At 31.6% G+C, this 23,492-nt stretch overlaps 2 long non-coding RNA genes across 2 annotated transcripts; both read left to right on the top strand.

Annotated features, from left to right (window-relative positions):
- Positions 1–8,905: 8,905 nt before the first annotated feature.
- On the top strand, positions 8,906–11,951 carry LOC127710348 (uncharacterized). The gene is made up of 3 exons (XR_007986145.1): positions 8,906–8,961; positions 9,234–9,311; positions 11,532–11,951. It is a non-coding gene; the product is annotated as an uncharacterized LOC127710348 (long non-coding RNA).
- An 8,158-nt stretch (positions 11,952–20,109) lies between these two features.
- LOC127710349 (uncharacterized) lies at positions 20,110–22,689 on the top strand. Its single transcript, XR_007986146.1, has 3 exons — positions 20,110–20,135; positions 21,105–21,182; positions 22,246–22,689. It is a non-coding gene; the product is annotated as an uncharacterized LOC127710349 (long non-coding RNA).
- The last annotated feature ends 803 nt before the right edge of the window (positions 22,690–23,492 follow it).

Raw genomic sequence — 23,492 nt, 5'->3', positions numbered from 1 at the left:
TTTAACTGTTGTCCATGTCACGCGTTACAATAACTGTTGAAGACTGTTGGCCGTTGTAAGCCATCTGTCAAAACATAGCCTATTGTGCACTGATCAGACCATCGATCGAGTACGCTGCCATACTGTGGGACTCCTATCAAACCACAATGATCATAGACCTCAAACGGGTACAGCGCAAAGCAGCACGTTTTGTATATAACCAGTACATTGACAATTCCCCAGGCTGTGTCACTGGACTATTAGACCAACTCCGGTGGGATACCACACAGCAAAGACGAATAAACCAGCGACTTGTCCTTTGCTACAAGATCCAGAACCAGCTAGTGAAGATACAACCAGCTATATACTACATACCTGTGGACAGCAGAACACGGGTCGGCCATAGAATTAGACAAACCAGGGCAACAATTGCAAAGGAAGTATACAACAACTCCTTTTCCCCACGCGCTATAAGAGACTGGAAAGTATCACCAGACACAGTAGCAGCTGCAGCAACACTTGATGAGTTCAGGGCCAGATTACCCAGTGTGCCCTGGACCCAGATGCAGCATAACTAGACACCAGCTTGCCAAATTGTACAGTGTAAATAGTTTTAAATATTTGGAAATTTTTTATTTTATTCATTAGAGAAGTCTCCTATTTTACCGAGCGGAGTTATTAAAACACTCAAATATGCTGTCAACGGAAGAAGAAGAAGACTTATGCTGTCCTTTTTATTTCATTTTGTTAGTTTTGTAGTCGGGTTACTGTATCATAGGCCTATAACCACCCCCACCCCCCACCTACACACACACACATATCCTTTAATTCATCATAAACTGGTTCAAAATTTAAAATAGATAAAAACAAACAAATGTATAGTTTTCTGAAAAAAAGAGGAAAAACAAAAATTACTTTTTGACTAGCTGCTACGTTTTGCAACTTTAAATAGTAGTCTTTAGCTATTTGACTAGTGATGCCGCTCACGATTTCACCGGTAGACTAAAGCATGAACATATGGAGAAAAGATTATGTACGCTTTGTATTTTTTTGTCTTAAATTATATCAAAAACTAGTTTTAAAGAGCAGTGACTTTTAAATAACATCGTAGGAAACTTACGAAAAGTAACCTGACATGTTTAATTTACGCTTTGCCGATTAGACGTACCAAATTTGGTTAAAAAGTTTTTCATCTTCTTAGGCAGTTGATATATTGTGTAACTTTGTTTAAATAACGAGCGCCATCAAACAAATTAATCAATATTGGATGAAACACATATATATATATTTCGATCTAAACCATGACGAATTTGTAGACACTTAACCCAACCATGTCAATCGCTTAACCAAACCATAGCAATTCCGATATGTTCATAATAATAAATTAACTGTTAACAAAACTTTTAATTTTTGAAATACTAAGGCTTTTCTACCTCAGGAATAGATTACCGCAGCTGTAGTTGGCAAAACGTTTAGGAACTTTTGGTCCTCAATGCTCTTCAACTTCGTACTTTATTTGGCCTTTTAAACATTTTTTGATTCGAGCGTCACTGATGAGTCTTTTGTAGACGAAACGCGCGTCTGGCGTAAGTGTAAAATTTCAGTCCTGGTATCTGGGCCATTATAAAAAAAGTGCAAATTTCGATGAAGGCATATTTGGAAAAATTATGTCATTGTTTAAAACATTTAAATGTGTCCCTCTATTCTATAGTATGGTAGCAACTATTTTCAGAAATATGCAATGGGAAAAATGAAGAGTTCCTTCAATTTTAACAATTTTAGGTCATCCTTTGATAGAAATCGTGTCAATGATGTTACCAATTTAAAACATGCATTTAGGTACTAAATATTATTGTTAAACATCAAACAACTGTTCCAATTTGTTGTTAAGGTTTAAACTACTACTTATTGACATTATTCATATAGCTGTGCATTTTATTCAAACATAAATTTCAGAATACACTGTCGTAAAAAAAGTTGGCTGTACCAATTATTTTTCTATAGTAACACCACTGACCCTTCAGTAACTCCAATGACACAAAAGTATCACCATTGGCAACTCATTTCAAATTTTACTTCAAAAGTACTGAACACAAAACAAAGAACACTGAGCAAAAGAAAAAGAAGAAAAAATAATTCTTAGGCTAAAAAATCTCAAATTATATAACATAATATCAATAACTAAAAATGTCAGTAGTGTTACTAAATAGTGTCATTGGTGTTACCAGCATATACCAGTTTTTGAAAACATTGTACATGTAATACATGATATTGTTAAAACATTGTTAAATAAGTATTGTTTTCATAACAAATATGATGTTTCGCTTGTTAAACATTAAAGAAACACAAAAAAAATGCTGATTGTCATAATATATTCAGTGGTGTTACTAAACTGGTCAATGGTGTTATTTTATCAAAGTGGTCTCACCATTGACAGTAACACCAATGATTTACAGGTGTATTTTAAGATTTAGTTACAAAATAAGTGCTCCATTTCCCTATTTTATATGTTGTTCCTAGTGCATGTTTCTACAATCAATATATTTCATAATTCAAAGTTCAGGAAATTTTTCCAAAAAAAAGATTTTTGTAAGGGAACACCATGGACACTATTTTCATTTACGATATAGCTTTTATTAATTACTTACTTTTAATATTTTTTTACTAAATTTTCAACATAAATGTTTGTTTTCTTTTGCATAACATGCTTACAGGTAACATTGCTAAGGGAGAAACTATTGTAAATGCTGAAATCTTGAGAAATATAACTCTTACCCTACCAATTTGTCTTTTGGTTACACCATTGACTTAAAAGATGAGACTTTTCCTTTTGGTGAAATTTTTTATTATAAAAAGAGCCCTTTGGGTCCATTTATACCTCTCATTCCTTCAGAATTTGTTCTTTTTAGGCTAATAAATCAAAATTTTGAGGTTACTATCACACATCTATGAATTAACTGTGACAATAAATGAGTAATTGAACTGTTCAAGCTGAAAGCCTGTATGAACTATCCATATAAAAGTTTATCGACTCATAATGGAGGTTTCAACACAGCCTAACGTAAAACTTTGAAAATTTACACAACGTTCAAGAGAGGGACATATAAAAGATCCCTCTTAATAGTAAATAATGTGTTGTTACTGTTTCAAGAAGTTTACTTTTTAATGTATATTTTTTACAGAGTTTAATCAAGTTTTCTTTAATAGCAAAATATAGGAAATAATAAAATAAAAAGTCAGAAAAAGCTTCCAAAAGATCTGGCTTGCTCTAACCTACTAATATTCATGGAAGAGCCCTATTTCAAGGCAATGTTGCATCAAATATGTTTCTGGATTCAATCCACTGAGAATATTTCATGTTTGCAATACTTCCATGAAATATCTCGAAAAGGAGCTCCATGACCTATCAATATTTTTAGCTTATTTTGATCCTTAACTAATACTCTTCCAGCTTAAAGTATCAATTTTGAATTCTTGATTTATTTAATTTTACCTTAGATCACCTAAGTACATCCTTAATCCACTGACGCTTGTACATGGAACATGGAATGATTCCCACTTGCCTCCCCCTTACCTTTTTTTTAGGTGAAGCATAAATTATCCCTTTTTTACTACCCTTGTCACCTGGTTCACGCCCGACTCTCAATTCCCTCGTACCTAACTCCCACTCATTCCCAGAATCGTGTCCACCCAGTGGCATCTTGGGGAGGAGGTTTCGTGGGTTGGAATCCCCCTATTTTGGACGATCAATGCATTTGAATGGGACATATGGTTGGACCACCCTTTTCCACTGCCTTCTTGGTTGGGATACCCCTTTTAAAATTGACTGGATCTGCCCCTACACCCCTTCGATTCGTATTTGTATCATACAGTGTACTGTGATATGTCACCTTGGGATCTAATTTGGAACAAAAAATATCTTATCTGTATGTGTTATAAAACAAACTGCGACATATTGTTTCAAGCTATTAAAATTTGAATAATTTCACTCTGACAGTAATTTGATCCACTGAAAGCATTGCTCTCGGTAAATATTTGTATAAAATATGTATGTTTGCGTTAGAGGAATCTTAAATATCATATTTTCTACCAAATACTTATTCACTAAAACAAGTACAATAATTATCGCTTAACAAAAAGCATGATTGATCTCACCAATAACTTTCTTTTACTATCTATGTAAAATGTCTTCAGTAGTATAGCCCTTACATTGTATTAATGAAGACTTATGTATATCTTAGAAAAAGTAAGATAACAAAAATACCGAACTCCAAGGGAAATTTAAAACGGAAAGTCCTATATAAAATGGCAAAATCAAAATCTCAAACACATCTAACGAATGGGATCCAATAACTATGTCTGAAAAAAATTATTTTGCTAGGTCAGTTACTTTTTATGACTAATAAGTGTTTTATGTATTAAACGTATAATAGTAAGTATTTTCTTCTTTCACGTTTAAGATTTGAGATTTTCCTTATTTCTAATTGTTTCAACTTAAAAAGGAAGTCAGCGTTTATCATAATTTACACAGACTTCCTTTTCAGCCTTCATTTGTTTCATATATACTTCTTTATATAAATTTTCATAAACCTACGCAAAAAGTAAATACAAATGAAAATACAATTAGTAGAAATGTCCATATCTTATATTTTGGGTCCTCAATGCTCTTCAACATTATATTTTAATTGGCCTATTTATTTGTTGTTAATCGAGCGTCAATGATGAGTCTTTTGTTCATGAAATGCGCATAGGGCGTACAAAAATTTAAGCAAAGTATCTATGATGAGTTTATTCGGAGTTACATAATTACATTTTCACAAACTGTAATGATAACATCCATTATTCTGCTGGTATCACTTTCGATCGTCAGGAATAATGAGATTGTCCTTGACGACGTCGTTATCGACGACGTTTGATTGTTCTGATATGACATTGCTTTTATTATTAATTCCTGGTTAAGTGTGAGTGTGAAAATGTTTATAAATATATTTATGAGGAAAAAAGTAAATATTGAGTTTGATCTTTGTCGCAGTTTCTTAAACGTGTTGTCTTAAATATTTTCTTACATGCCCACTCTGATATATTTTGGAGTATTTTTGTTGGCGTATCTGTTGTTTGTGTACATAAAATCGCTTGTTAATTCAATGCTATTCTTATTAAAGTCATTGCATGGTATTGCAATAATTACTTGTGGACAAGAACACTTGATATCATATGTTATGGTAAAGGTCATTCTATCTTTGAATCTTAATATGTTGTTCCTTCTTTAATGTAACTACAGGTACCATAGTTTTAGTCTTCCTTTTCTCCTTTCACTTTTGAAATGCAAACTGGTCATATTTATCTTACATGTTTAGCTTTTGTATGGTTTTTACACTGTCGTTTACAACTAATATAGAATCATTTTTTAAGTAAAGTGTTCATTTGCTGATCTGTCTGAAGTACCTGTTAAATATTCCTTCAAGTAAGTTAAACAACTTCTGTGGTCTACCGATTGACAAATGATATGTAGGGTATTACACCTGTTTTATCATATACTCTTGTTTTGTTTCCTCAGATCTTGTTTTTCCAATTGATCTTACATCCTCTTTTCCTCTGTTGGTTAATTTTGACCAGTATATCATTTCCAACTCTATTCGGAAATTAAGAATATATGGAAGACCAAACTTTGGCGATTATCAGAAATGAATTACAGTACAGTACAAAAACAACAAATCCGTCAACCAGAACACTCCAAAATATATCTGAGCATGCATATCATAAACTGCATCATCGATCAATAACTCCATTTTTTTCAACATACAGATTTTTTTCAAGTGTCAACTGAGACCGAAATACTTATCTAAGAAAATAAATTCATGAACACTTGAAAGCCCATACTTAAACGGGAATAACCAATCAAAGTAATGTTATATAAAACAAACAAACATCGCCCATAACAATGTCGTCAACGACAATGTCATTATATATGATGATCGATGGTGAAATCGGCAGTATGATGGACTTTATCGTTACATTTTGTGAAATTTAATTATGTAAATTAGAACATTAAATATTGGCATTTGTTTTTACAGCTTTTAATTTTACTTATAGATCTATATACATTATATATATAGGGGAAAATGATGAAAATGTACTTGTATTTAATATGAATGATTACATTTTGTCGACTTATACAGCAAACCCAATGTTCTCTCAATGTCCTACCGGTTTCACTGTTTCACAGATATTTATGGTAATGGTTGCTAAGCTGCGACGTGGTCAGAGATTACCTGATAGGATGTGATGTTTTAATCGACACAATGTAGTTATTCATATTGAAAACAATTGTTTAGTGAATTTTCAGCTGTTATTTGTTCCCTATTTAGTGTACAGGGTGGACATGTTTAGTACTTTTTATTACATATTAACACAGATGAAGGACTTTTGTTTTGCCGTTTTATTTGTAAATACGATTTCATTTCATACAGTCCGTATAATATTTTATTAATATCTATCAAATCTTTAGACTTTTTTGCAGGGCAGTAAATGTAAATAGTTGTCCAATACCTCAAACACTAAAGTAGAAAGAGCAAGCATGATATGTGCGAGAAGGGCTTGGTAGATTTCGTTCGTTGATATTTTTATGCTTTTGGAGTCTTTAGTAAGGCTTGTTTCTCAGATCTAAACGTGACAACTCCTCCATATTTGGATGCAAGGATATCATTGCAAAAAATCCAGTACTTGTGTATGGGTGCATGTCATTTATATAGTGTTATTTTTATTGAAGACTTTACACTTCCAGGTATCCTTGAATCAAAAATAGTATCATAATATTTAGTTTTCATAAGTCATGAATTAAATTGAATTCTATGTTGATTATGCTGAAAGCTGTCTTCCTTTTTAAGATGAAACAACTAGGAGTCAAACATATACTTACAAATATCCGTTTAATATAATAGTAGATATGAAGTTAATAACTTTGTTAAGTGATATGCATTGAACATCTTTGCAAGATATACATATAAATCATAAGATTTGATCAATACATTATTTTAAGGTATACGCCACTATAGACTATAGACGTTTGTAAATTGATGACAAAAGAAAGACATTGGTGTGATAAATCATGAAATTGTACTTGTTTTATGTTTTTGGTAGACCATTCTAACGGAAGAAAACAACTTGAAATTATCATAGATTTCTAGGGTCGAGTAATACTGGGTAGAGAGATATTTTAAGCTTATCTAAATAAACTCATTATAGATACCATGATTAAAATTGTGTACGCTAGGTGCGTGTTTCGTCTACATAATAATCACCAGACACTCACGAAACTGACATTAGAGCGTCATAACGCACACTTGACATAATAAAGTTTTAAGTATTATTTTAAACATACACATAGTATCCAGATACTATTTGAAAGTTATATTTTTAGTGGATCAAGTACTGTCCGAGAAAAAAAATTGAAATGTCAATAGCCTGAAACAGTTTTTGGAAAAGTATGAATATCTTTATATTCCAGTATGAATAATCAACTTTGACTTTAATTTAGTTCATGACTTATGAAAAGCCACATCTGATAATACTATTTGTGATCTAAGGATACCTAAAACTGACACAAATCTTTAAAGAGAATAACAGTATATAAATGACATGCGCCCATACCCAAGGACATGCGTGGTATATGTGAAGTACTATTTACTGACTAAAACAGAACATATAGGAGGCAATACAGAATCTTCAAACATATAAAATAATTTCTTGTCAAATGTGAAAAATCTGAGATTTTCACACACAATTCATAGCTTTGATAGACTTTTCATTAACATGATCATACATGTATATTCAATTGCTTTAATTGACTTATAGACTTTCGACATACACAGCTTTTTGAGTATTCCTTTCCGATGTTGATAAAAAGAAATGTAGTTATGATTTTTCGCGAGAAACGCGAGTCTTTCCCCAAAATCAAATTCATGTCTAAAAAGAATTCCCCATTTTGACTGGCTTATATCTCTGAACAGGAGACATTAGTGCGTCCTACCAGACGCTCAATACAAATTTGAGTGCACAATATATTATATGGAAAATTGAGCACAAACTATATTTACATCGAGCGCACAAAATATCAAATTGGTTTAAATTTGTAAAATATTCATGTTTCTTTACAAACATATATGTTTGAGCTGCTGGAGCCTCTCCTACACGTTATAAATTTACCTTATTGTTTCAAGATTTCATTGCAAGAAATTCAGGCATTTGGTATGGACGTGTGACATTTATAAAGTATCATCTACATTATCGATTTGTATCCCTGCCAAGTATTCATTGATCAGAAATAGTAGTATATGTTCTTTAGTCAATAATTAAATGGATGTCTATGTTGATTATGATGAATGGTGTTTTCCTTTTTAGGGTGAAACAATTAGGAATCAAATACTTACTATTATTAGTTTACTGCAAAAACCATTTAGTAGTCATGAAATTTGGTAGTGACCTTGCAATACAAAACTTTCTTACTTGACATTAATTGAATATCTATCTAAGATAGGAATATTAATCTTATGATTTCATCAATGCATTATTTTAAGGTATATGCCACTACAGCCATGGTAACTTGACGACAAAAAACAATAATTGGTGAGATCAATCATGCCTTTTCTTAAATAACCGTACAACTTTTTTAAATAAGTAAGTATGTGGTAGAACTATTTTAACTAAAGACAATAAACAGAAATTATCATGGTTTACAAGGGTTGGTAATACATATGTACTGGATAATGTGTTATTTTAAACTTCTTTTAATACAGACTTGACATTATTTGATTCCAAGAACACTAATAGTTGGTCACATCGAAGCACTTATTTGCTTGATAATATGTAATTTAACTACCAATTTCCGTTTTTGACCGAAGAGGTGCTTGTTAACTTAACTATTTATACTGCTGTATTTGTGAAATTAATACATTTACAGTAATTGCTAATCTTCAAACTCTGGTAAGTTTTCACTCATTTGTACCTTTTCGAGTTTAAAATGAAAATTGCCAAACATTTTTTTCTTGTGAAATAGGATGCTCAGATGAATGATTTTGTCTTGTAAGTTTGAGTGTGAAATGTGATTCAATAAAACGCAAATATACATGCATAAATTAATGTAGCAGTAAAAAGTATTCGAATTCAGTTAATAGAAATTAAAGTGGAATTAATAGAAAGTAGAATAAAATTTCCTAACAATCTTATTCATTTATCAAAAAACTTTGTCTTCACAGGAAGAATGTCGTCAAAGCTGTTTACTGTACTTGTGTTAGTCTGTGTGTTCTGGTTAGAGAATACTTATGCCTGGTGGGGTAAGTTTTCATAATGACATTAGTTTGTCGCGCAATTACTGACCTTTTAACCTTTGAAACTTTTTATAGAAATCTCGATTTTTCTCTGTTTATAAGGAACACTTCAACATCTTCAATCTCAAATAAACATCTGTCGAATTATTTGAATCGTTGATATTTTTTATATTTAACCCCCTCATGAATCTTAGTCTTGTTCCTCGTTTCGCGTGCAATACTATAGCAGCATGTAACATCTTTTACACAAGTATTTTTCATTCAAAAATGGTACATTTGGCTAGTCTATCTGTAACTTATAAAGTTAAATAAAAATATGTTGAAGTTTTAACGGCAATACTTTGTATGTTGACTTTGCTAGATATTCAATTGATTGATTAATTGTTGGTTGCTTAATTAACGTCAAATGGCAAATATTGCATGCATGTTGAGGACGAAAAAATATTCAAAGTCATTTAAGCATGACTATGATGGTTCCGTGTCAAATTTATTCGTGTCAATGATGTGCTTATACTAATACAAATGCATACCAAATATCCATAATTATCGTAAGTTGTTTATTTTAAACTGACTAATTCACAATATTTAACATTTAAACTAAGCAATTTAGACTATAACCCCTATATCAATAGTAAATGAATTTTACATATTTAAACTATTCAGTTTGATCTCCACATCATCTGTGAAGTCTCGATAATTACTCAACAAATCATGTTAGGTCTTTCAGTCAATTTTCAGAATTATCCACTGTGGTAAATTCAGTACTGTCCAGACAATTTTGTTTGCAGTCAATTCAGTACTGTGCAGTAATATTTTAGACAATTCAGAATGATGTTTATGTGCATAGATAAATGACACTACTGAATAATTTGAACATAAACTGAACAGACCTTAATTTAATTTGTAATGTAGGTCCTTTAAATTTTGTATTTAAAATAGAGGAGATCTTTTTACAATCGATTGATATCATATCAATTTACAAAATTATCGAGTAATGGGTTTAGCAAACTGCTTGTTGTCGTGCTATATTTCTATTTCTTACTTAAGTTGTCACTTTTAACACAGTATTTAATTGTCTTCCCATTTGTACCATCAAGAAAACTGTTTAGATATGTTAAATGCTAATTGCTAAAGATATCACTCTAACTAACTATTGTATTTTGTGAAAAGTTGTAAGTGACAGTTATACAACATTTCTATTTCGTTAAGCTTTCTTTGGTTCCCTTTTGAACATTTGATGCAGTTGCATTGACGTTAAACCAACCCTTCTTATTAACAAGTCATACATTGTATTTATATCAACTGCAAAACTTTTGTTTTAAGTCAGCTGTAATAAAAAACTAGTTAATTGAGGTGAAAAAGTGGCTCTTCAAACTTCCGAAAGAATACTATAGTAACCTGTTTAAAGTTCATATTTTTGTTTTTTGTTCACACATTTTTCTGAAATATCAGTAATATTTTCTTTCCTAAACATCTGGTTTTTTTTAAATATTTAAAAATCGTTCGCAACTGCAGCTTTCAAAACATATGCATGCCTGTTTCAATTCAGTGCCAATAATAAAGGCCGGCAGACCAAACATATTAAACTGTAACTTACTCAAAACAAGAAAAACCACTACACATGCCTTCTATAGCCTTTTTCTACATTCGGAAATAGTTCAAATCAAACTGTCTCCAATTGTCGTAACCACACTTCCACTCCTTTTCCCCTAATGCAACTAACCGACTTATTAGCGGGTGTGTACTTATATGAGAAACACGACGAGTGTAACATGTGGAGCAGAATCTGCTTACAACCTTTCAAAATTTTGTATTTTGTTATATTAAAGTCAAATAACAATAACAGATTTTAGATTATTTCCATCTTATTTTTTTTTGTACGCCAGACGCGCGTTTTGGCTACCAGTGATAAAAAAAGCGCGTTTCATTTACCAGTGATCAAAACAAGGTAAAAGGCAAAATAAAGTTGAAGAGAAATGAAGACACAAAATCTCGTAATGTTTCACCAGAGACAACATGATACATTTGAGAATATGACCAATATAATACAGTTTTTATTGTAACTCGATAATAGTTAATATAAACAAATTAATACACGGAGATAAAAGCACACTGACAAACAGCACAAGATCACAGATATAACACGAACAGAAGACAAAAGTATTCTGGTTTGTTTATATCATATATTAATTTTAATCTTAATCATTTGATTTTGTTTTATATTAGGCAGAGATAACACTTATGTTGTCAATAGAACAGATCGAACAATAAGAGTATCCTTGGCATATGGTGGTCATGCATACAGAAGAAATGTTGGACCTGGATCATGGACAAAAATCGAAACGGGAAAAGGCTCGTTAACTTTATGCGTAGAGAATGATGTTTGTCGTAGAGCGAGTACCGACACAAGCTTTATCGTCGAGTCATATGGAGGAAGTGTAAGGCTTTACCAGTCTGTATATGGTGACATTCATTCAATAGATTGGTAAAAAATTAACAACGCTGATTTGAAAATCTATATAACCTGTATTTGAAAATATCCACTCATGTTTTATTAATTAGAGAGTGTGTTATCTATGACATATTTCAAAATATCTTATGCAATTTAGAAGATCTGTACTGAAATTAAATATTTGTTTCTTTTAATATTTTTGTTATCATTAAATAATATCATACTCTGCAGAACTTTAAAACGAAAACTTATTTCTAGTGAAAATATAAAACGATGGATAGAAATTTCATACTAGACCTGTCACTATTAGCGATAGATTATTTGCCAAATATTGACTTTCCGGAATGATAGCTCTTCTCCTGTTCTAAATGGTAACATGTATGTACTCTCATTTGTTAAAAGTTTATGCTATTTCAGTGAAATATTACAAAAATGAAATATTCTGAGTGGATTAAGTATCAAAAACAAATTTTGAGAGAAAATTGCCTTGAAATTTGACTCTACCATAAATATTTGTAGGCAGAGCAAGCCATACTCAGTATTTTTGGGAGCTTTTTCTGACTTTTTCTCCTTATTTCCTATATTTTGCTAAAACAGAAAAAACGTTTTTCTAAGTAATATATTATTAAATATACAGTTATTAGTAAATGAAATTATTAAAGAAGCAGCTACAACAAATCATTCACTAAGGAGGAAGCTTTTTATGTCCCTCTCTGTAGCGCGGCGTAAACCTTAGTTTTACATAAGGACTTATTTAAATCTCCATGGAGTCATTAAACTTTATTATGGATTGTTCATTCAGCTTGAACACTTCAACTACTCATTTATTATCATATGTCTTGCATAAATGTGGATAGATACACACAACCTTTGATTTATTGGCCTAAAAAGTTGAAATTTTTAGGAAATTAATGGTATAAATGGACCAAAAGGGACCTTATGATGTAGAAAAAGAGGTACATTAGTAGTATTTCATCTCAGGGTGATCTTTTGTTTTCTATGTTGTGTCATCTGCACTATTATTTGTCTGTTTGTCTTTTTATTTTTGGCCATGGCGTTGTCAGTTTGTTTTCGATCTATGAGTTTGACTGTCCCTCTGGTATCTTTCGTCCCTCTTTTGTTTCATATTCAACTGTTTGTAGGCAGATGGGATGAATATTTATTCGTGTATTGGTCCACACTATCTTCTATCATGATGCGGCGTGATTTGGATTTTTCGAAGAAACTTTGTTCAAATCGATGTAGATGTTGTCTCACATTACACTAGATTTCTCTCAAACTAATGAACTGATTATGACAAAACTTGACAGTAATGCTTGAAATAAGCAGTATTACAAAAAAACGCACATTCAGTTCATCTAAAAAGGTCTTCTTTAGGTGTAATACCACCAAATCATATTACGTCACATCCGTTTCATACGAAAAAGAGTAGAAACAAATATTCCCTTGAATTTGACAGTTGTGGGAAATTAATCTTGATTTCCCTGCCAGTGTTTGTTTATAGGGCTCTGACAGTGACAAAGAATATAAGCCCATATCCCGTGTGAAGCATTTTCAACATTGATTACCATTCTGATTTTCCTTTTTACTTTCATATCCCCTGTCTAGTTAATCAAATGAAATTGCATTTTCACCGGATCATTCACTTAGTGTAATTTCGTGGATAATTTCTGTAGATTTTAGAGGCATTGAAACAAGTAAGTAACATTCATAATAAAAGGTACTCATTTGCATTTATCAATAAAATATAAGCAAAAACTCCAGAGGTTGTTAAGATATATCATTAATTTCAAGACACGCTTAAAGGACCTCATGTGTCTTTTTAAGGTGATTTTAAAATAGAGTATGGGCGTTGCTCATAGTCTAAAGTCGTATGGTGACCTAGTTTTGATAATATTAACATCATTTGAATTTTGGTAGATAGTTATACATTTTTTTTTATGTCTTTTCATTCATACTTAGTTTCCCAAAAATTGTTGCAAGCTATCAATATTTGTATAATATTGATCTGACAGTCATTAGATCGACTAATTACTCTCATTGATCGTTTGTCTAGTTTGAATTAAAGGAGACTTAAATAGGATATAATCTAAGAAAGAAGGGCTAAAGATACCAGAGGGACATTCAACTCATATATCGACAACGAACAGACAATTCTAAAAAAGAAAAAAAAAACAATAGTCAAACAATAGTACACAAAACACAACATAGAAAACTAAAGAATGAGCAACGCGAACCCTACGAAAAAACGGAAGGGATCTCAAGTACTCTGGAAGGATGAGCAGATCCTGCTCTATAAGTGTCACCCGCCGTGTTCCTCATGTTAATACAAACCCGATTACAAGTCTAATTTGGTAGGTCACATTCGTGAAAAGGGGACGGGGTTGTAATTACGACACTAGGAATATATCCGCTATCATCTGTGAAACGGTTATTCAATACCGGTCAACCAACTCGTGATGGGGTCCGTTAAATTAACAAAGGGATGATTTTAATTACACCATTGAATTGGAACTCTTGGTTTTATAGCTTCTTTGTGAACAGCAACCCTTTATCAAGAAAATCATTTTAGAAAATACAAGCCCGAGAATATCGTATCAATTGAGAGATATATACCTCCGGATGCAAGTGCTGCTTGAATGTTGCTACATAGAAATGGAAGTTTACAATTGGAAAGCTAAAATCATCTCTTTTGTCGTAAAGTTAGTTTTAAACCGACCGTCATTGTCAATTTCTAGATTAATGTCAAGATATGAGGCAGACTTAACAGTATCTGTTGTATCCTTTAGCTCAAGTTCGATGGGATCGATGCGTTCAACATAGTCACCAAATTTTTAATTATTTAGTGAGAGAACATCATCTATATAGTGGAAAGTAAAGGTAATTGATACTGCTAATTTCTTTTCTATCTTTAATGTACACAGATAAATAATTGTGTTGTAAGGTATACAGGATAAATGGAGAATGAAAATATTTTTTACAAACTAAATAAATTTGTTGTTCATAGTTCATACAACAGAAGCGAAGATTTATAGTCATACCAAACACTTATCAAAGCTGGTATATATATAACATAGAGAGACGAGATATAACCCTAATTAAGTAAACATTAAATAACAAAAGAAGCCTTACAAATTGTATCAACGGATCAAATTACCAAGAAAGTACGATTTGAGAGTACTCGCAGTTACTGAAAGCTAGTTAAAAACCAAAAACAATGAATGATAAAAAAAATGATGCATCAGAGATTAAAAGCAACTAAAACGCATCCCAGGGATTTAGAATTTTAACGTCATGCATTCAAAGAAGATATGACTTGTGGTTCCCTTTTCCGTTTCCAGTATCCCCTACTTTTGAAATGGGGATGAATGCCCCCTTCCGTGACTCATTCTCCCAAAGAAAGATAATAATCAACAAAATATGAACAACAGATTTAAAACATTTAAAAATTCAACAAAGTATGAAATTGAAATACGAAAGAGTTATCAGACAACATTAACACAACGAATATAAATATTGTCACGATTAATAAGAAAAGAACAATTTATAGCAATATAGAAAAAAGCTGTTTCTTTGTTTTATGGGGAATAACATTCAATCAAAATGAATTATTTTGTCTCGTTTGAATTTTTTTATCCACTCATTGTGTTTTGTGTTGTTGTTTCGTTTTTGTTTAATTTCATGCGCATTACTTCGAGTAGACCTATGTTATGATCACGTGAAATAATTCTTTTTTTTCATTTTCCATCCCTGTATCCAAAATGGGTGGACGTTTATTGATGTTGAGACTGATTTTGCGCTATCACAGTTCGACATAAGCAAGTTCCTTGAACACGAAAAAAAAAGGAGGAATCCTCCGTGTAGTTCAATTTATACGATATCAAAGTTTCAGCCTAATTGCAAAGCAAACCTAGGAGAAGTTTGTACATAGAAACATTGTATGGTTGCAATTACTCTTCCAGTCAATAACTTCGTACATACTTTATTTGATTTCAACATTTTGGGACATAGTAAGCTTTTAAATAATAAATTTTATGAACACTTGTCATATAATTATATTTATAAAACAAGGTGTACGATAAAGTATATATGAACTCATTAAATGCACGTGTGACTTTATTCATAAAAAATGTCCGTTTAACACCCGTTATTGTACATTTCTAGGAATATAATTGGGTAAAAGCAACAGCATGGAGACCGTGTATATTCCATATTAGGTTAGTAGGCGGGGCTCATTTCAATACATGGTTAGTAGTGGTGTTACGTCTCTTTATAGCAAAACGGTACTGAGAAAAAAATCTTAAAGGTTTCAACAAATCAATGATGAAAGATTGAAATAAATTCATAGAACACATATAAAGCTAACACGTTATTATTGTTGGCATTTGTTTTTGTATGAACAATGGAAGTAGTTTCTTTATGTTCACGGTATTGACTTGCTCACTTTGATAGGTCGCTAGTCTATCGTCTAGTCTATCTATCAAATACCACATGTTAAGATGGTCGGTAAGATAAATTCGTTACACAGTGTGGTAGTGACGAATACGTTATTTATTGGGAGAGTAAGTTCCATATGGGGATTGGAGCTTCGCTCTCACCCCATACGGAATTTACTGAACACCATATATATACCATATTAGGTCACTAGCACACTATGTAACTAATAATATTTTCACTAAAAACTTTACACTTCCAGGTATTCCTGGATCAAAACAAAGTACCATAAAATTTATTTTTCATAAGTCATGAATTCAATTGAAGTCTAATTTGATTAACCCGTAAATACAATACACATTTTGATAACTTTTAGCATATCGAAATGTCCTATTGTATTGTTTATTTGTGTATTTCTCTGTCCTGAATGTTCTTGCATTTATTTGTACTGTAGTCCTGTCATGTATTGTTGTCATTTTAGTGTTATATTTAACATTGCCATAAAAGCGCGAGGTTTGGCTAGCCACAAAACCAGGTTCAACCAATCATTTTTTCTTAAAATTTCCTTCACCAAGTCGGGAAAATGGCAGTTATTATGATCATTCAGTTCGTTTCTATGTGTGTTTCATTGTCGTTTGTTTTTTGTGGCGGTTCAGTGTTTCCGTTGTTTCGTTATTTTCCTCTTATAGTTAATGTGTGTCCCGGATTTGTTTTCTCTCAATCGATTTATGACTTTCGAACAGCGTTTACTACTGTTGCCATTTTTAATAGATAGGAACAAAGTTAAAGACTTTGCAAAATAAACTTTGTTAGGAGATGTGTATTGACCAGCATTACAAAATATACATATCAATTATATGAATTGATCAATACATTGTATACAGTCCCTCAAAAGTTAAGCACCACCTAAATATAACTAGCAATATTTTTTTAACAATTGCGAACAAATTATTTATGTTTAGTGTTATGATTTGCCTTTAACATACACTAAAAAAGTTCGTTACGACCAAAAATATTGAACTTCGAAAAACACGTCAAGCAACTTTTTATCAAAGGTCATCTGCACTTTACAAATATACAGTTTTGATAGCTTTTAATCATCTGCCTACAATCACGCGTACAGGTGAAATTTGAATTTCATCCAGTCATTGTGCAATATGGCAAGGCGTAAGTTATCTGTGGCTGAACGTTGGCAAGCAATTCGCATGCACAATGACGGTAGGAGCACTAGGAACAGTAACCATTTCAATGTTAATCACACCGTCATTGTCAGACTTTTACAACGTCATGTTGACACAGGAACTGTAAAAGATAGATCAAGGTCCGGAAGATCATGTTTTACTACCCGTCGTGATGACAGACTGCTTTTTCGTCGTGCTAAAGCCAACCCATTTACTCCTGCCCCACAATTTATACACCACTGGCCTCCAAGTGGTCGTGTTAGTGTTCGAACATTGGTCCGTCGACTTCATAAAGGCAACATAAGAGCACGTTGTATTGTCAAGAGACCAGCCCTAACAGCTGGGCACCGTATAATCAGGTTTCATTGGGCTAATGGCCATCGACACTGGAACATAAGAGCTGGCAAAAAAATTCATTAATCAGATGAAAGTCGCTTTCTGTTAAGACCAGTAGACAGCAGAATACGAGTTTGGCGGGAAAATAAAACTTCCTATGACCAAAAACAACCTTTGCCCAACGACAGCATTCGATGCTGGTGGTGTTACAGTATAGGATTGCTTCTCATATCATTGTAAGCTGGGTATGCATATTCTGCATTAATGACCAAACTTTATGGTTTGTTTATGGTAAATGTTAACAAAATTGCTACATGAATGTTTTCTTTTTTTCGAGGACTAACTGATTTTTTTTAAATGAAAAAAAAATCGATGCAATAGGTGGTGCTTAATATTTGGCCGACTGTATATTAAGGTATACACCACTATAGACGTGTGTTTTATCTTGTAATTGCACTTGTTTTTGTAAATAATGTTTGCTAGTACATATTTTACAGAAGAAAACAAACTGCGGATTTTTACACAAAAAATCTTAAGATTGAAATTACTCAATAAAAGTCATACACTTTTCAGTATAACGTACGATCAATTTTCATTGTAAGGTTTTTTAGTGAAAAGAGTCGTTGATATTATCATGGTTTTCTGGGGTCTGGTAATATTAAGTAAAACATATATATTTAAATTCATCTAATTAGACTCATCAATGGAACCAGGAATTTTTACGCCATCCATTCGTCTTTATAATAATCATCAGATATTCTCGGAATTGACATTAGGGCGTCCTAACATACACTTGACATAAAATCTTTCAAGTATTCACATGTTATACAGATGATATTTGAAAATTATATTTTAAGTGGATCAAGAACTTTCCGAGAAAAAATATCCTAATGTCAATAGCCTGAACACTTTTTGCAAACGTGGGATTATTTTTATATTCCAGTACGAATAATCAACTTTGACTTCAATTCAATATATGACTAATGAGAAATAAATCTTATGATACAATTTTTGATCACTGGATACCTGGAACTGACACAAAATCTTTAAAGCAAACAAAACTCTATAAATGACATGCGCCAATAACCAAGGACACGCGTGGTATTTGAAAACTACTAATAACCGACTATAACAATACATGTAGGAGGAAATACAGAGTCTTCATGATCATACATGTTACAAAAAATCATCGGAAGATACCAGACCTTGTTGATAAATATTCAGTATCAATATCACAAATAATACACGATGGTTTTGAAGTAAAGAGTCTAGTTACTGATGTTGTTTATCATCTTAATTACGTGTCTTAGTGTTTTTATTTGTCTTTGTATATTTTAATTTACTGTGAATTCCATTTTTGGTAATAGACTGTTGTGGTAGATGGGTATTTATACATCCCGCTATTGTGTTATTGCGCTATTGTCATGTTTTGTTATCTTTTCTTTCATTTTTGCTTATTTACTTTGTCTATAGAGTGTCTTTGAGCCATTTAATGTTCTTTTTGCATGAGTTAATTGTTTTATAGTGATTAAGATTATAACACAACGCTGACTGTTGTACCCCATTTTTTGACAACTTGACCCATAACATGCATTATGTCTGTTTGTTTTGCTCATACATTGTTGTCAATATAATGGATTTCTATACAACTGTCATACAAGTGAGTATTTAACTAGCTATAAACCAGGTTAAATCCATCGTTTTCTACATGAGGGAATGACTGAAAGAAGACATTTGTTTTTCATTCGTTTGATGTGCTTTTGATTTTGTCTTTCCGTTTTGAATTTTCTATCGAGTTCGGTTTAATTGTTATTTTGCTTTTCAGCCCTTAATTAAATGGAACTCTGTGTTGATTATGATGCAAGGTGTCTTCCTCCTCAAGGTTTAAGGGTTGAAACAATTAGGAATCCAATCTTACCACTGTCAGCTTAAAACAAAAAACCATTTAGGAGAAATTTGTTACTGACTTTGCAAATAAATTTTATTACGTGACATTAATTGAAAATCTAAATGAATATCTAACGTATGAATATGAATCTTCTGGGTTGATCATGCATTATGTTGAGGTATATGCCACTACAGGCACAGTAAGTTGATTCTTAAATAATTGCATACCATGTACTTGTTAAAATGAGTAATTTTTGGTAGAACTAAAAATCAAGAAAATTAACAAAAATTATTATGGCTTCCAAGGGTTGGTTATACTGGGCAATGTGCTATTTTAAACTTTTTTAATACAAACTTGACATTATTCGGTTCCAAGAACACTAATAGATGATCATATATAAGTACTTATTTATATAATAATATGTAATTTAACTACCAATTTCCGTTTTTGACCGAAGAGGTGCTTGTTCACTAAACTATTTATACTGCTGTATTTATAAAATTAATACATCTACAGATATTGCTGATCATCATACTCTGGTAAGATTTCTTCATTTGTATATTTTTTAGTATGCGTTTAAAATTAAAATAGCCAAACAGTTTTTCGTGACAAATAGGCTCAAAAATAAGATTTAGTCTTGTTAATTTGATTTTATGTAATATTAAAATCAAAACGTTTTCGAAAACTGAATACTAATTAAAATTGAGAATGGAAATGGGGAATGTGTCAAAGAGACAACAACCCGACCAAAGAGCAGACAACAGCCAAAGGCCACCAATGGGTCTTCAATGCAGCGAGAAACTCCCGCACCCGGAGGTGTGCTTCAGCTGGTCCCTAAACAAAAATGTGTACTAGTTCAGTGATAATGGACGTCATACTAAACTCCGAAATATACACAAGAAACTTAAATTAACAATCATACAAGACTAACAAACCCAGAGGCTCCTGACTTGGGACAGGCGAAAAAATGCGGTGGGGTTAAACATGATTTAGTATATATGCATTAAGTATTGCAGCATTAAAGAATATTCGAATATAATTAATTATTAGTGAAATATAATTGATACAAAGTAAAATATAATTAAAACAAAGTAAAGTATGATATTATAAAATAACATATAACTAATATAGCGTAAATATAATTAATATAAATAAAATATAATTAATTTAAAATAAAATATTATTAATTTAAAATAAAATATAATTAACATAAAATAAAATTGAATATGATTAATAAAGAATTTAATATAATTGATAAAAAAAAAATTGAAAATAAAACAAACCATTAATATAAAGTCAATTATATTAAATATTAAATTAATATAGAATAAAATGTAATTAATATAAAGTAAAATATTATTAATATAGGATAAAATATGATTGATATAAAATAAAATATAACTAATATAAAGTATAATATATTAATTTTAAATATAATATAATATAATTAATATAAGGTAAAATTTCCTTGCCATCTTACTCATCAATTAAGAAATTTATCTTCACAGGGAGAATGTCGTCAAAGCTATTTACTGTGCTCGTGCTAGTCTGTGTGTTTTGGTTAGAGAATACTAATGCCTGGTGGGGTAAGTTTTCATAATGACTTTGACTTCTCGCGTTTTGTCCTTTTTATTTTGCAAAACCGACCTGTTTCCTTTAAGACTTTTTGTACTTTGTAGTTATTCCTCGTTTCCTCCTCCAATGTTATAGCAGTATGTCACTTCTCTGCCCTTTTACAATTGTATTTCTCGTTCTTGACTTCCAAAATGCTACATCTGTCTTGTCTATATGTATGCTCCGGACCATATGAGTATTTGGACCATATGCGTATACTCATATGGTCGGACCATATGAGTATATACTCGTTTGGTTATTTGGACTATATAGGTATTTTTTTTAAATATGCATTAGAAACGTTTCATAAATATAATAAACATTTATCTATTTTAAGTAGCTCTAGATCTCAAATATCGTAGCATGACTAACATGTTGAAAACCTCTGTCTTCCACATATTGTCTAAATCTGGATGTATTTGTTTTGCGTCCTTCTGTGGTGTCAATTATTAAGCTCTATAACCTGTCGTCAGTTAGTAAAACAGTTGACTTCTTGTGTATCATTAAGATATTTTTGGAAGTTATCATCTCAAGTCGACATATTGTCATTGACTCGTAATAACAAATCGGTGATGACTATAGGTATAAAATGTGTTTACTATAGTTGTGACTAGTGGGTTTAATTAAAGTGTGAAACTGCTTATTTTTATTTAGTAAATTGATTATTGTGATATATAATAAAATGACCTTTGATATCGTCTTTTTAATGACATGACAATAAGAAGGGTTAAGTATTAAGAGTACACCTGTTAATTACCCGACTCAAAGACGTACGATGTCGCATAGCATTTAAGACCCAAAATTACCAAAAACAAATACCATAGACAGCACGATAGATTCGACAATATTACCAATATAATAAGGAAGATCGTTGCAGCTAAATAATTGTTAAACATAATCAAACTAATACACAGAAATAGGAGCACACTAACAAACAGCAAACAAACAACGATATAACAGAAACAGAAGACACAAAAAAAAAGCTGGTTTGATTCAGTTATATATTTATTTAATTATATTTTGGTTTTTTTTTAGGCAGAGATAACAGTTACATTGTCAATAGATCAGATCAATCTATACATGTAGCGTTAGGCCATGGTCGTCATACAACCACAAGAAATGTTGGACCCGGATCATATACCAAAATCGAAACTGGAAAAGGTCAAATAACTTTATGCGTAGATTATACTATTTGTCATCATGCGGGTTCCGACACAAGCTTTATCGTTGACGAATATAGAGGAAGTTTAAGAATTTTCAGATCTGTCTACGGAGACATTCATTCAATAGATTGGTCTAAAAAATGAACAATGCTGATTTGAAAATCTATATAACCTGTATTTAGAAATACCCACTCATGGTATAATAATTAGTCAGTGTTTTATCAATGTTATATTTCAAAATATCTGAATATAAATTAAGAAAATCTGTATGATAATGTTTTTTTGTAATGAAATAAAATATTTCTCAGTTTATAAATATGTTTTGTTATAATTAAAGGTTGCTCATTTTCTTCAAAATTTTAAAACCAAGACTTATTTCTAGTGAAAAAATAAAAAAATGTAACGAACTACAGTACATTTTAAGTCTTGCTCCTATATATGTCCCAACGGGACAAGAAGACGGACTAGTCGGACATCCGCCTGACTGTAATTACCCCTGCAGTGATGTACCTGTGTAATACCTTGTTGGAAGGTCGTAAATTAATCTGTAGCTGTGATTGATAAATTTGTAATCTTACTTGTACATTTTATAGATTAATGAATGATAGCATCCTGTAACATATTTCACTCTTTTAATAGATGAAATTACGGATAAAAAATATTTCAGTTTTTATTTATTAGCTATAATATGAACATTGAAATTGTTTATTTCAGCTTAGTTAGATATTTCATCATGCTAGATATAAGTCATGTACAAATCAATTGTTATTCACTTAAAACTTTGGAAATTAATCAGTTTTAAACTATAAACTTATTTTTCTTCCGATTTCACATTCCCCGTAAGAGCCTCTACGTTCATTTTCTCATGTCAATCACTGCTGGAATTTGACCTAGATCAGCCGAACCAATTTATGAAAGAATTTACGGCTGAATAGACAGAAAAGGATAAACCGGTGCTACAGAGTCTTTCTCTCGGTAGATAACTATCTTGTTGTTATGCAACTGCACGGAGCACTCGTCTGTAAAAATGACATTGTTAAAATGATCGTCGTTTGCAATGACCTCTCTGGCAAATTGGACCCGTTTCTGCTTGTTTACGTCTCTAACCATTTGACCGTA

The sequence above is a fragment of the Mytilus californianus genome, unplaced genomic scaffold (genome assembly GCF_021869535.1).
Source record: "Mytilus californianus isolate M0D057914Y unplaced genomic scaffold, xbMytCali1.0.p SCAF_72, whole genome shotgun sequence".
NCBI classification, from domain to species: Eukaryota; Metazoa; Mollusca; class Bivalvia; order Mytilida; family Mytilidae; genus Mytilus; species Mytilus californianus.
Note: the sequence above shows the minus strand (reverse complement) of the source record. Positions and strands in the feature narration are given on the sequence as shown.